Source organism: Balaenoptera acutorostrata, chromosome 15, assembly GCF_949987535.1.
Source record: "Balaenoptera acutorostrata chromosome 15, mBalAcu1.1, whole genome shotgun sequence".
Classification (NCBI taxonomy): Eukaryota; Metazoa; Chordata; class Mammalia; order Artiodactyla; family Balaenopteridae; genus Balaenoptera; species Balaenoptera acutorostrata.
The window spans coordinates 82,774,516-82,790,350 of record NC_080078.1 but is presented as its reverse complement, the minus strand read 5'-3'; positions in this window follow the sequence as shown (position 1 = coordinate 82,790,350).

Below are 15,835 nucleotides of genomic sequence, written 5' to 3'. Positions count from 1 at the left end.
GAGATGAGTAGATCTCAGCCAAGGCCTGCAGTTCGCTTATCTTGAACTGACTATGACACACCTGTATGAACGAGCCAGCCAGCCTAGACCAGCCATGTCTCACCCGAAACTGTACAACTTCCTAACCAACTCATACACTCATGTCTTTCATCCCACTTTTGTATTTCCATTACACAGCAATAGTTAACTGAACCACACGTGTTCAATACATGTTCTCTATCATCATCATCACTCTGCTACAAATACATAAAGATACTGCATCATAAAATATATCATCTCAAGAAACGAAACACTTGAAATACAAAACATGTGATGGAGGTTTTTGTTTGTTAACACATCCTACTGGTTTATAGTGAGACTAGGAAAAGAATAATCCACAATTAAGATATGAAGTGACTATCTATAGGATTCTGGACTTGGTCAAACAACTACGCACATAAACATTTTTCTGGGTTTTGAGAGTCCAGGTGCGTTGCAGGATACAACCATCTTTTGTAGTGACCCACATGAAACATTCCTTCTTTATACAAGCATTAGGTCCAAGCTACTTGGACAATTTACTGCTTTGATATGATTACACAAGTCTTATTCCCAAGTGTGCACTGATTAAAAACAAAAGAAAACAACCCTGTTCAAATTGGCAACTGAAATACTCTTCGTTGTTAAATTTTGTTATAGAGCTCTCCTTCTTAAAGAAATAATTAGAAAATTATATTTAGTCCATTAAAAACAGAATCAGGGAAAGAGAACATGAACCTTAATACTTTAAGGAGAGATGGTTTCTAGAAAGTCTAGAATGAAATAACCAAAATAATCCTTTTAAATGTCTTCAGTAGGGTTCAACAAGATGTCTATAATAAACAGGAAAAGAAATCCACAGCAAACCTAAAATGAGAAAAAGGAAGCCAGCAAAGGGATGAACTAAGGCAAGTAGTGGTGCTATGAAGGAGGATGGCTATTTGAACACTCGCATCCACCTCTTCTCTCAGATTCCACTGAGATGCTCAAAGGGATATTGAGAAATTGGTATCAGCACTAGACACAGAAAATGGGAATAACACTGGCTATAAAGCAGTACACACAAAATTTGACTGAAAGAAGTCTCCATTTGTCCTGAATATAAACAAACATATTCCACCTGGGGAAGTAAAGACAAAAACATCTAGAATTCACAGAGGAAAGGAAGGCGTGAAAGGCCACTGGCATTGGGAGGGGACATCTGGATTGCACCCAGTCCGCCACAATGTGCACCAGGGCTCAGTGGCCACCATGAAGGCAGAGCCTGTGTCACTTTCTCCCGTCTTACCTTCAGCAGGTATGGTTAGACTGGGGCTGCTTCTAAGACTGACTCCAGGCTACTGCAATAGATAAAAAGAAAAATGCTTTACTAAAAAGGCAAACTCAGCCTGACCGCCCATTGCTCGACTCCTTCCAAATTCTCCCAGGTACCCGAACTGAGAAAATTAACTCTAAATTCAATCTCCATTTTTTCCTTATCTCTATATCTGTGCAGAACCCCACACAACCTTAAAAAGATTTAGTAACTTGCTCAGGGTCACATAGCCTTGACGTTTGTTCAGAGAACGAAAGATTGATTCACTCACAACAAGATCATTTGTCCAATGGTCAACACCAATTTATAGTTATTAAACTTAAACATTAAACAATTCTCAAATCAACAGCCAGCATCATGTTTACTAAATACTAATGGCATTATAATTAAAGTGAGATGAGACAATTTTTAACTCTATTGTTTCAATTTTGCCAGTAATGAAAGAAATACATATGAAATTAACTATATTTTTCCCAGAAAATATTCAATTATTTATAAATTTACAAATGGCCATGCACAGTTTCGATAAAGATATGGGAAATGACAGGATACCCAGCTGACGAGGAGAGAATTAAGTGGTACAACCCCTTAGCATGGGAATCCGGATGTGTTTATAAAAAGCTCTAAAAACCATTATCTCTATTATTCTGCCAATTCTAATTCTAGATATTTACCTAAAGGGAATAATTAGTAATGTGTGCAAAGGTGTGTGTTTGCACAAGGGTATTTATAACAGCACTAATCATAACATTGAACAAATGGAAACAAACTGATAGTAAAGAATTGGGTTAGTAAATTTATGTGTATACACACAACAATCAGTTTTTGCTACTGCCATTTTGAGCCAGATAATTGCTGCGGGGTTTTCCTGTGCACTGTAGAACGTCTCGCAGCATCCCTGATTTCTACTCACTGCTGTCAACAGCATCCCCCACTTGTGACAACCAAAAATGACTCCAGACACTGCCAGATATCCCCAGAGGGCAAAAATCACCCCCAGCTGAGAACCACTGATACATATATATCTTTCCATATACAGCAATATACAATTTTTATCTGTTAATACTTCCATAAAGCAAGGGGGGAAAAAAAACTACACTTCAGTTGAAATCAGGATTTCACAATAAATCCCACCTCCTCCGCCCCGCTCCTTTAAAAAGAAAAGAAAAAGAGCAATGTTGTCAAAGAGCGTCTTTGAAATGGAAAAGTGTTGATTATAAATTGTCGAGCAAAAAGCAGGCAGAAGACTAGTAAATATCTTATTTTGTGTATTAAAAATAACATGAGAAGGATATATACCAAAATGTTAAAATCTGTTATCTCTGGATGGTGGGATTACAGTTAAACATTTTTTCTCTTTTGGTAATATATTTTCTTGTATTCTACAATGTAGCACAGGTTATCAAAAAAAGTAAATAATAATAATATTAATAATAATATTAATAATAATAAATAATATTTGATTAATAATAATCAAAAAAAGTAAATTTAAAGTAAATATCTATAAAGGCTTTATCAGTCAGGCTCTGAGTTGGAAGCGGCAGAAGCCATCTTTGGTTACTGGAATAGAAGGTATGTATTGGTTGGCTGTTGTCTGGCTTACGGAAGTGATGAGAAGTCTGGGAACAAGGCTTGAAAGGATCAGGAACCAAGCAGCAGCAGCATCCATAGCCCAAGGCCAGGCTGCAGTTGTAGCCTCATCAGTGTGTTGCTGCTGGGTCCCGGTGTCACCAGTGCAGAGACACCACGGCCACTGGACTCACGTTGGCTGCTACCTCCTAAAAATCACTGCTGTGAATGAGTTCCAGAGGTCCTGTCACTTCTGCATCACTTGTTCAAAATTCAGCATCTCAAGAGGGAGCCTCCCACTGCATGAGCCTAACTCACATGCCCACAGCTTAGCATCTGTGAGGTGGGGTGAGGGGGGGGGAATATATATATATGTTCACTTTATGCTTCTGAGGAAGGAGGTCGGGACTTCCTCCCACCAAAGTCTTCATAGGCAGAAGTTCTAAAAAGAGTTGGGGGTTTGTAATCAAAAAAAAAAAAAAGGCAGAAGTTTTTTTTTAAGTAATATTTTCATCTTTCTACATGTCTATATTTGCTAGATTTTATGTTTAGAAAACAGTGTTTCCTAAAAAGGAAAAAAGTAACCAAAACAATTCTTTAGTTCTATAATCAAGAATAGCATCTATCTATCCACACACAAAATAATACATGTATCTAATTAACATCACTCACTCATGTCTATTTCTAAGAAAGAGTTAACTCTAAATATCAGAATTTGTTTTTACCGTTACTTTCATTCAAATCCTGGTGGTCACCCTGATATTCAAGGCAAGAGACCTGCTCTTCACTGTGGATGAACAAATGCCCGGTGTTGTCTGGCACAGTGAGTATTACCAGTGAGGCCAGCCAAAGGAGTTATCTTTTGTTTCTCTCTTTCAGAAAAAGCCAAGGGAAACCATTCAGTAAATAATTTAATGTGACCCCAATAAATACTGTCTTCTCCTCTCCTGAAGATATTTTAAATCTCTTGAAGCCCTGCCTCCCCAAGTCAGTAATAGGACTTATTTCCAGATGAAAATATGCACCATTAACTTAATCCAAAGGAAAGGAAGTTGTCAGTCTTTCTTCAAGTGGATTAGGTTTGTGTCAGCACTTTTCAAGTTTCCAATCCTCATCTTTAGGGGTTTGGTTTCTGTGAGATATAATAAGTTTTGAAGTCCATGAAACAAATCAGTTGTTTAAGAGGGAATTAAAGAGCTTTATGCAACACCTTGACTTCTGGCCACTAGAAAGAACACACTCTATTGAATGGAGTGACAAGAAACTAAAATCCACAGGTAATGCACAGACCTGTCTGCTATTAGTTTTATCCTGCACCACCCCTGCTCTCTCTATCCATTGACTGCTCATTGTTGTACCATCTAAAAATGTCCCTGAAATAGAGAAAATTTTACTGGTTTAAGCTTGATCAACTTTTCTGGACACTTTTCATCCCATCTAAAAATGACAACTGGGAAGTAGGAAAGAGAATGAAACTCTAGGGTCTGGAGTAGGAAGTACAGGAGGGGTGGGGCTTGGAGCCATGTACTGTGGGCTTGAGAGTCAAAAGGCTTTCAGTTTTCTTGCCTGAAAATGGAAAATGCTGAGCATAGCCGGTGGGACATGAGAGACTCGATAAATTTTAACTGTTATTATATTTGCTACGTCTCCTACTTCTACTAGCAATGGGTAGAGAAAGGACAGAGGGACAGACAGGCACAAGAGGGCTTTCCCCATTCACCATTAAATGAGCATCAGCAATTCCCAAATTTTGGCCCAGGGAAGGAAATGTGTATAAGTCACCATTAACTCCCTTTCTGATGACTTCAGAAATGGCAATGTTTCCAGTAATGGAAAGTAAGTTCAAGTATCAAGCTGGTTAAGACTGATGGTATGTGCTCATAATTTCATGCTACAGATAATGGTAGATGCTCTATTAGTAACATGGAAAGTTCCAAAAGCAACTGGGATTCTGGTAGCAGCTGCAAGGGTCATTAGCCATCTTCATTGATTTGTGTAGTTGGTTTGGAGGTGGTGATTCTTATACTGTACTGAGAAGCTGTTTTTGTGCTAAATGTGACTTTTTAACATCAAATGATATTTCAATATAAACACATTGGCTATTAGAACATACTAGTGGAAATCTACACAAACTAATGCTAAGTATGGAAAGCACGATGGGAATCGTACTCTATGGACCACTAACAAACTGGGCTGAGGCTTCAATGCGGGCCAGTATCTATGTCCAGCTGCTCACTCAAGCTCTCCTTTTGGGTAAGTAAAAGGCATCTCAAAAATCAAGTCAAACTGAGTTCCTGATATAATCCCTGCTCTTGCTAAAGTATCCTCCCCACTCGTTAGATGCTAACTCCATACTGAAGCCAGCTTTGATGTCGTCCTCTTTCTTTTTATGCTCACATTCAGTTGATCAGCAAATCCCATCAGCTTTACTTTTAAATGTGTGCCCATCACCTCACCACTTACTTCCAGTGTAGTCCAAACTGCCATCATCTTTTGTCTGTATTATTCCAATAAAGATAATATTAACAAATAGATGACAATGTAATATGTGCCAGGCATGGTTCTATGTATTTTTTATATAATACTTCAATTCATTCTCACACCAACCCTATGAAGTAGGTACTACTGTCCCTAATTTGTAGATGAGGGGACTGAGGCACAGTTTCTTGAAAATGGCAGAACTGGTGTCCTGGCTCCACTATTGTCTGACTCCACCATCAGGGCCTGTTCTCAGCACAGCAGCTGTCATTTAAGTCCCATCAAGTCAGTCCTACACCCCAAACCTTCCAATGGCTTCCTATGTCACCTAGGAAAAAGCCAAGCCCCAAGGAAGGCCCACAGCATCCTAAATGACCACATCTCCCACTGCTCCTCCCCTTCACTTGACCTCACCAGCCATAGCACTGGTCCCTCATTGTTCTGGAACATTCCAGGCATGCTCTGATTCAGGCCCACACACAGAAATCCGCGTCACACCCGCCCTCTCATCATCCAGGTCTTGACTCAAAGGTCACCTTCTCGCTGAACTCAGCCCTGTTTACTATTTAAATTTGCACCTCTCCTCACCCCAGAATTTCCAATCTACTCTTCCAGATCTGTTTTTCTCCTTAGCAATCACCATTTTCTAACACACTATGTATTTTACTTCTCTGTTTTATTATCTTTCTCCTCCTACCAACTACCAAAGGCCACTGATTTTTGTCTTCATTGCTGTGTCCAGCAATAGGGTCTGGCACATAGTACATGTTTAATACATACCCATTGAATTAATGAATAAATATATAAGATAAAAAGAATTACGTGGCCTGAAAAATTACGTATATAAGTGTTTAACTTTACAGGTGAAGCTTTGTAAAGAACGTATGCATATTTGTGATGGTTATAAAATGGACCAGTGGCTTATATACATTCCATTTAGTCAGGATACAGCGTAATCCTTTCTCTGCCAATCACACTGATCTTTAAGAATTTATACATTAACCTTTATACTCTACCTTATTCCTTCTTCTCTCCAAGACTATAGACCTTTTTTTTGTCCTCTTTCTTCAGAGCTTCTTTCATTTCAATATTAATCTGATTTTGATGTATAAAAAGACTGGTGAATTAGGTTTCACCCAAGGCAATTTATATTAGAAGCCCTTCACACCCTAGGCCTGGCCCATGTAATCTATAAATTGGATGCACATCTCTTAAATAATCAGGAAATAACTATAGTTTGAATTTACCTTCTCCTAGGAGGATTCTGAAAACCTGATCTATTTAATCCCAATTTTCCACTGCTATCATGTTTTTTCTCTAGTATTCCATATCTTTGGGCATTTTAGCTGCATTGTAATTACTTCAACATCCTATTTCCTAGCCAGGATATGGCTTCCACTAGCATGATTTTCTTTATAATATACTCAAGGTAAAATTGTACAGAATATTTGGATGTAGGTTTTCATTTTCAAAGGCTAATGTACAAATTTGCTTTGTTTTATAAGCTTGCCACATCGTTGTATGATAAAAATATCCCACACATTTGAATTTAAGGCTTGTTATAACTCTAAGAAATCCTACATTCAGATGACGTAAGAGATCAACAGAACAAATCACAGTAGGACTACTCTTGCTTTTGTTTAAATATGTCTACATGCCACTTAATGCTTAGACTTTTAGCTTCAATGTTTACTCATTTATTTATGTCTTACTCATAAAACAACTCATAAAGATCAGCTTTCTATACTACACCTAGTGGTCTTTTGAAGTAAAATTAAACTAAGCTACAACACAATGCCCTAAAGTCTGCAAATGTTGTAATTTACTGGAGTTATTGTAAGAGACTCTTCTCACACATCAACATGTCTTAATGGCAGACGGCTTTGTATTAAATCCACTTCCATTTGCGTTTTAACGCCATATTAAGTGAAGAAATTTGATTGCTACTCACTTTTTCCCCCTACTGTCTGCAATTTAAAATCTAAAAGTATAAACTGCTAAATACAAGTTTTAGAAGTTGTATCTAATTCTTTGTATTAACTAATGCTATCCATCAAAATTTTTGTTTATATCAAAATATAAAATCCTATATAACATGATGATTAAGGTGCTACCTGAGAAAACAATTTTAAAAAGTGACTCTGTTTTTATTAAAAATTTAACCCCCGACTTCTTTTTTAAAAATACTGTTTTTACTACATGCAATATTTAGAAATTATTTAACTATACACAACCCAAAAAATGAAAAGAAATTGAGATCAAATTGGCATGTTTACGATATATTAACACCATTCAATTGATTTAGCTGTTTGGGTTTTTTTTCCTATAAAAACCACCCACAGACTTCCCTGGTGGCACAGTGGTTAAGAATCCACCTGCCAATGCAGGGGACAAGGGTTCGAGCCCTGGTCCGGGAAGATCCCACATGCCGTGGAGCAGCTAAGCCCATGTGCCACAACTACTGAGCCTGTGCTCTAGAGCCTGCGAGGCACAACTACTGAGCCTGCGTGCCACAACTACTGAAACCCTCACCCTAGAGCCCGTGCTCTGCAACAAGAGAAGCCACCACAGTAAGAAGCCTGCGCACCACAACGAAGAGTAGCCCCCTCTCACCACAGCTAGAGAAAGCCCATGGGCAGCAACAAAGGCCCAGCACAGCCAAAAATAAAATTAATTAATTAATTAATTAATTTTTAAAAACCCACCCACGTCTAGCTAGAAATAAATGAAACAAAGAATAGTGTTAAATTTATGTTAGAGAATGTCATAAACAGGAATATAGGCTTAGGTTTCAGTTATAACTTTAGTTGATCAACAAACAACTTTCAATTTTTCTATTTTACTTGCTACTTCATATTTCAAAATTTTCATCATTCAATGTGATCAAAATATGGCAATTTCCTTATTGCATACACAATGAATTTAGGCAATGTGTGTAGAGTGTTATGAATTTAATTAAAAACAGGAAAACAAAGTCAATGGAAAATAAAAGCTGGTGCTTCAGGAAAAAACTGATAATTCTCTTTCAAAACTGACAAAGATAATAAGCGAAAAGACACAAATTACTAATAACAAGAATGAAACAGATGATAATCACTACAGATTCTATAACCATTGAAAAGATGTAAGGGCATACAATAGTATGATAAGGATATTTTACAGTTTAGATGGAATGAACCAATTCATCAAAAAGCACAAACTATGATTTGCATACCCAATATGATATGGATACTTTAAGTAGTGCTATAACTATTCATGACATTTAATTCATAATTTTAAAACTCCAGTTTGATTGATTTTCAAGTTTGAACCAGCCTTGCACATTTGGAATAAATCCCACTTTGTCATGGTATGTAATTCCTTTCATATATTGCTTAATTGTATTTGCTAATATTTTGTTGAGAAGTTTTTTGTTTTCAGTTAATAAGAGACTGGTCTATAGTTTTCCCTATTTGTTTGCCTATATTTGTTGTTTTTGGTATCAGGGTAATGCTAGCCTCATGAAATGAATTAGGAAATGTTTCCTCCTCTTCTATTTTTTGAAAGATATTGAATAGAATTTGTTTTAGTACTTTAAATGCTCAGTAGAATTCTCTCATCAAACCATCGTAGCCTGGAGATTTTTTTTGACTGGATATTTGTACTATTTCCATTCATTTGTTATTAAAAAATAATCCAATATCTTATTCATGTCAGTTTTGGCACCAGTTGATTTTCTCATTCATGCTATTATTTTCTTGGTCTGAGTGATTTTCAATTGTATCTTTAAAATGTTTGATATTATAAGACTCTGGATCCTATTTAATCTTCTACTTTTAGCAGACAGTCCTCCCTGCTGAGGTGCAGTGCAAGGTACACGTGGGCGTGTCTGTTCAGCTTCTCGCTGGACCTTGCCAACCACCCCATCATACGTGGGGCTCTGACTCCCACTGACTCCCTGCAGGTGGAGGAGGTGGAAGTTTAGCTCCCCCTCAGCCTGGCTGACACCTTCCCACATGCTTAATTCCCTCCATGTGCGACTGTAAGGGCAGCTTCCCACTAGGCTCAGCTGCCATCAGAGTAGGAGAAGGCCCACGTGGAGGACCACCTAGTCCAGCACCTGACATCTCATTCTGCTTCACTGATGCTGGGAAAGGTAGAGGCTTAGCTTCCCCTGGGATCCACTGGAGGAGGCAGAAAGCAGGTTATCAGCTACCTCACCCACCACACCCTACCTATTTCTGCTTGATTGTTGCCGAGGCAGGGTGCAAGCTCAGCTCCCCACTGGGGTCTTGCTGACGTAAGGTGCGAGTGAAGGCTAGTGGTCACTAGCCCAACCTCATACGGCTTCATTAAGTCCAGTTGCTAAGGGTGAGGGTGGAGGCTCAGCTCACGGCTGGTTTGCTTCCCCCGGGAAGAGCATCTCCCCACTCAGTCCAGGAAGGCAGTGAGAAATGGCAAGGACGGGGGGATCACTGTTTTATACAAGGTCGTTTGAGAAGGCCTTGCTGAGAAGGTGACATAAGAGCAGAGACCCAACAGAATGAGGGACAAGGCCCCACGGGAAAATAGGGAATATGTTTTCTAGGATGACACAGAGTCAAATTCAACGTCAGGAGTGTGCCTGGAGGGCCTGACGTAGAACACAGCTGACGCTGAGCAAGTGTTAAGAAATAGTGTCAGAAGTGCTGTGGACAGATAGGTCATGACCCCTGTAGAAAGCTCGAGGGACGCTGACTTCCACCCTAAATGAAATGGAGAACGCTTGGGGTTTGAAGCAGCAAAGCGACGTGATCGCCATATGTTTTAAGATATTCTAGCATAAACTAGAAGTAGGGCAAAGGCAAAAACAGGACAATTAACAATCACTAAGAATGCTACTTAATCCAAACTAGAGAGGATGATGGTGTGAATAAGGATGGCAGTAGTGGAGGTGGTAAATAAGGTCATATTCTGGATATATTTTAAAAGCAGAACTAGGATGGAATATAAAGAGAGAACTGATGGATAACTCTAAGGTTGTTAGTCTGAAGAACTGAGAAGATGGTGTACTGGGTGCTCTGATACACTGCACAGATCCCTCTGCTGGACTGACTGGTTTTGTTTCTTCAGCTGTAGGATGTGCTGCCGGCAGACAGCCCTTAATCCCCAGGCTCCTCTGGAAATTGACTTCACAAAAGCAGGGAAAAGCCAAAAGTCTAGAGCTGAGCTGTCTAGTGTGATGGCTACTAGCCTCATATGGCTATTTAAAATAAAATAAAATATAAAATAAAAAATTCCTTAATTGCATTACCTACATTTCAATTTCTCAGTATCAACATGTGGTTAGTGGCTCCCGCACTGGACAGTGCAGATTTTATGGAACATTTCCATCATTGCAGAAGGTTCTATTAGATGGCGCTGGAATAGAGTCACAGGTACCCACCACATTATTGCTGGTTAAAAATTATCATTTGTTGTTTAATGGATCATTTAGGACTCCTTTAGTTGCAGGTAACCGAAACCAATTTTAGCTAACAAGTAAAAATGGAGGGTTTTATTTTAAAGTGATACAGTGATAACGCTGTTCAAGGGAGAAATGGGGCCAAGTTTTGGGAAGGTGTTGCAATCTGGAAATGCTCTCTTGTGTTTCAATCTCTGCCTTGTTTCCTTACTTCATTCTTCCATTTTTCATGTAATTACTCCCACAGCTCAGTAACTGACCTTTTGCAGTTTCCAGGAAAAGGACCTGACTGACCCTTTTCAGGTCATGTGACTACCCTAGGTCATATTAGCTAAGTTTGGATATGGGAGAAATAGACTGTGGGAGATTTAGACATACCTGCCTAAAACACATCCCAGTGAACTGGTGCCTCTAGAAGGAAGGTCATTGTGAACTGGAAAGATAACCTTTTACAATGACTATAATTTGAATTAGCTTCTGTCCATCAGCATCCTTCTAATGTATTTTACTTTGTCTCTATAGCTTCTTGTTTTTAATTCCTGATTTGAGGTACCAGAGTGATTTGGCTGTGATATGTATTACCCTATGTGGGTCAGGGACCCCTAGAGAACTAACGCAGTTTTATAAAGGGGTTACCCACAAAGATGTGGGCTGAGTGTAGGGAAACTACAAGGGATACTGGGTCACTTTAGGGCCAGTAACAGAGGGGGTTATAGCATCATTCTATAGGCTTGAAAAGGCAAAAAAAGGAAGATTTCCAACCCTGGAGACAGAGAGGGCCATGGGAGGAGTGCTGATCTGTGACAAAGAATTGCATCACCCACAGGAACCAGAGACCAGGAAAATGGAATACCTCAACTTTACTCAGTCCTCTATTTCTGATCTGGTAAGCACTTCTCATTAGCTGACTTCAACTTTAAGTCAGAAGGCAAGGGAGCTTCTTGATGATTTCCATACCAATTAGCCTCCTCAGGGACTAAGGTTAAAAAAAAGGCTAAAGAGAAATCTAAAGTACCTCAAATTCAACATGTTTAGAACCAAACTCATGACCTTCCCAGCAAACTTGGTCTTCATCCCATATTTCTTTTCTCATACTCTTCTTATAATTAGATAAGTAAGAAACCAGGAATAAACTTTAGCGGTTTTTTGGTAACTCTTCATCCAACCCATTACCAATTCATATCAATTTCTGACAATAACTGCTATTTATCTTCATCAATACTCTAGTCAAAGCTGCAATCAGCATTCATCCTGGTCTACCTGCAATAGCTCATAATTTGTATGTTTATTCTGTCCTCCTTACAATCAAATCTTCATTCTAAAACCAGAGGGCTCCTTTAAAAACCAAAATTAATCATATCAGGCAAATACATGCTCTCGTCCTTAATATCACTTAAAAAAATTAATGGTTTTCCATTGCTTCAGTGAGTTTTCATTGCTTATTACATTAAAGAAAATCCCCTTAATACAGGCAACAAGGGCCTGCCTGTTCTGGTCCTCACCTACACTTTCGGCTGTCTCTCTATCCCAGCAGGCCCGCTCTCCATCCAGCCACACGGACTGTGCTCTCCTTGGCCACAGGGTTTTTGCACCTGCTATTCCCCCTGTCCAGAATATTGTTTTCCTCCTTTTTATTTTAAGGAAATCTTCTCAGATCTACATGACATAATCACATACCTCTATATGCTGGAGTTTACATTTGTAATCTTACCTTCATTTCAGAGTTGGCTGTGTGAGAGCGGAGACTGGGTCCAATGCATCTTTGGCAATTTTCACTTCATAGGAACTCCTTGTGCTTCAGTTGCTTCACCTATAAAGCAAGAATAATAATGTGTACTTCACAGGGTTTCTTTAACTATTAAATGAGACATATCAACTTCTTAGGACAGTACCTGAATCATACAGAAACAGTTGTTGAATGGTAGCTACTGTTATTGTGTCTGTTATTTTCTAACCCCTATTCTCCAGGGCTCTGCAGTTCATAAACAGTGGTTGCTCTACTTATATCAAGAAGATTGGAAGATTGAGTAGCTTTCTAACTTAGATGCCAGATGAGGCATCCTTAAATTAGCCTTTCACAGCTGAATTGAAAGTTTGAGTCTACGCATCACATCTAATTGTACAGCTCTTCCAAGCTCTTGCCTTGGTTTGCTTTCTAACTACTATTTAGTAGCATGTGCATTTTCCCTAGAGGCTGGCAGGGAGGGATTCAACTGAAGCATGAAACTTTAAATCAACATTTTGTTTCTTAATGGGAAATTCTTCACTGCTGTTTAAAGGTCCTCTTAACTGACAAACATAACATGCCATTTCAGGGTATCATGACCAACCCTGCAGATAATAAATCATCAATGACATTTTCAACCTCAGTAATTATGCCTTTTGTTTGGAGCTTCTTGATGTTTCAAACTCAAGCTGAGCCATTTGAAGAGTGAATTAAAAAGAATCAGTTACAAATTTGTAACAGTTTACCCGGAAGGGAAAATTGCTTTGGAAACGTGGAGGGCCTCACAGCCCAGGATGGCTGATGGCAGGAAAAATAAAACAACAACAACAAAGGCAACATGTTGAGTTGTGTAGAAGATATTGTTGATTTCCTGCTTGGATCCCCTTTGCCAGAGGGGTGTACCCATCTCCAAATTGCTAGGATTGTTGGGAGCTCACAGCTCACAGCTATACCCTTCTTGGGAGAACTTACCAGGTCCCAACAGGACTCACTTCACCTAGAAATGCCTGACAGACAGTAACTTTCTTCCCTCCCTGAGGGCCCACAGCCAATGACTGGCTATTACAGTGGCGTAAAAAACCCAATCGTCTTCTCAAGCTGGGACAACTTTGTGGTGCTACTTAGGCTCCAGAGTTCCCTATGGGATCAGGCTGAGTTGCGTCAGCACCTAAAACCACATCTTTACTTAACTTTTCACCCTGCCCTATCCTGCTTCCTTCACATCCTTATAAGTTTCTCCTGAGAGCACCCCCTTAATAAATCAGAATCTGTCTCAGATACCATATCAAGAAAATCTGACCTAAGTCCACTGTGATCACTTCAATCCACCACTCAGGCATATCTAAGTATAGAGACTAGAAGATCTGAGGTTCACATTGGAGAGTTTTAGAAGGAGCCATGACAAACACAAGTGAAAAAGCAGAAGGTAGAGTTTTAGTCTGCATGAAGCAACAATCTACTGATACTGTGTCTGCATGATCTGGCCTCTGATGATATGAACCAGAAAATCTCTTTGAACTCTAAGATCTAAAAATCCATACTGTCTAGCCAAGGACTGACTGAAGGAAAATCCAGCTAAAGCTATTTTTGGTTGTTCAGATCTTCTGTGCTTAGACTGGAGAAATAGCAAGGCCTCTTGAGGAATAAAACAAGTAAGAAGACTATAAGGGTGGCCATTAGGGACTGTCTCAGCAAAAGGGATTTTCCCAGATTGAATCAGCAAAAAATGATCATTCAAAAAATCTGGCAGATATGAAGAAGGCCTTGTTAAAAGAGTACCAATAGCTTTCAGAATACATAAAATACAGCAGGTGAAAAAAATCAATGGAGAGTTATTTTTCAGGGCTTCCCTGGTGGCGCAGTGGTTAAGAATCCACCTGCCAATGCAGGGGACATGGGTTCGAGACCTGGTCCGTTAAGATCCCACATGCCTCGGAGCAACTAAGCCTGTGCGCCACAACTACTGAGCCTGTGCTCTAGAGCCCACGAGCCACAACTACTGAAGCCCGCATGCCTAGAGCCTGTGCTCTGCAACAAGAGAAGCCACCACAATGAGAGGCCTGTGCACCACAATGAAGAGTAGCCCCCACTCGCCGCAACTAGAGAAAGCCTACGTGCAGCAACGAAGACCCAACACAGCCAAAAATAAATAAATTAATAAAAAAATAAAATAAAATAAAGTGATATAGATCTAATATAATTAAGTTATTCATTTAAAAAAAAAGAGTTATTTTTCAGGTCTTTGTGTTGGTAGATGTTTAAAGATTCTGTCGCTATGATAATGCCTCTGAGCAACTTTTAATAAGAACAAACATCTTTCCCCAGCTGTGTTTTGAAGCACATTTTTCATGTGTTTGAGCATATTACAATCCATTTAACATAGCTTTTAATTTTTTTTGAAATGATGATTGTCAACTGCTGAATATTTTTCTGTTATTTATTTGTTATTCCAGTTATTCTTGGCGTCTTGAACGTAGAGAAATTTAAAACTAACTTTGCAAAAAGTGGTATCTCTTGCCCTAAAGGCAGAAGTAACAAAAAAAAAAAAAAAATCAAGCCTTATCCCCAGAACACAACTACCCTGAATTAGGAGGTGGAAAAACTATCAAAAGTTGCTAACCACATGGGAAACATTTTCTGTGTAGAGGAAAAAAAACTGGTAAAGGGTATTTTCAAATTCAAAGACGGAGAAATGCAGGTTATAAAAATCAGTATAGCACTTAGGATAGCGGTAATTAAACAACTATATTTAATGATTTGTTACATATTTAATCAGCCTGGAATCCTCCACGCCCAGGACTTTCAGTGGCCGATTCACAATTTTATCATGCAGATCTCTCAGTGTATAAGCTGTCTCTTCCGGGAGGCCTCTCCCGAGTCCCAGTCTGCATGGCCATTCAGTCATGCTCTGTAACACCATTCTGTTCTGCACATTCTCCCTGCACAGGTCCACTCCAGAAACCACCCATCTGTTTATCTCCCTAATGATCAGCTTGGTTACTTTCCACCCCTTTCTTGTAGTTGTTTCCACCTCCTGTCTAGAACAAAGTTGGCTCTTGGTAGGTATTCACCAAGTGCTCATTGGTTGAATACATGAAGAAATATCCCCCACTAGACTCATAGTTCATAGTTCCAATAAAAGAAAAGATTAGGTCTCTTTTGTCCAATGCCTTGATGGTATCCTTGGTGCCCGGCATGAAGTAGGCGCTCAATAAACATCTGTTGAATACATAAATTCTCCTGGACACCGAGGATAGAGTGGAAAGCAAATAAGAAGAAGTCCCTGGCCCTGCAGCTGTTGTTAAAT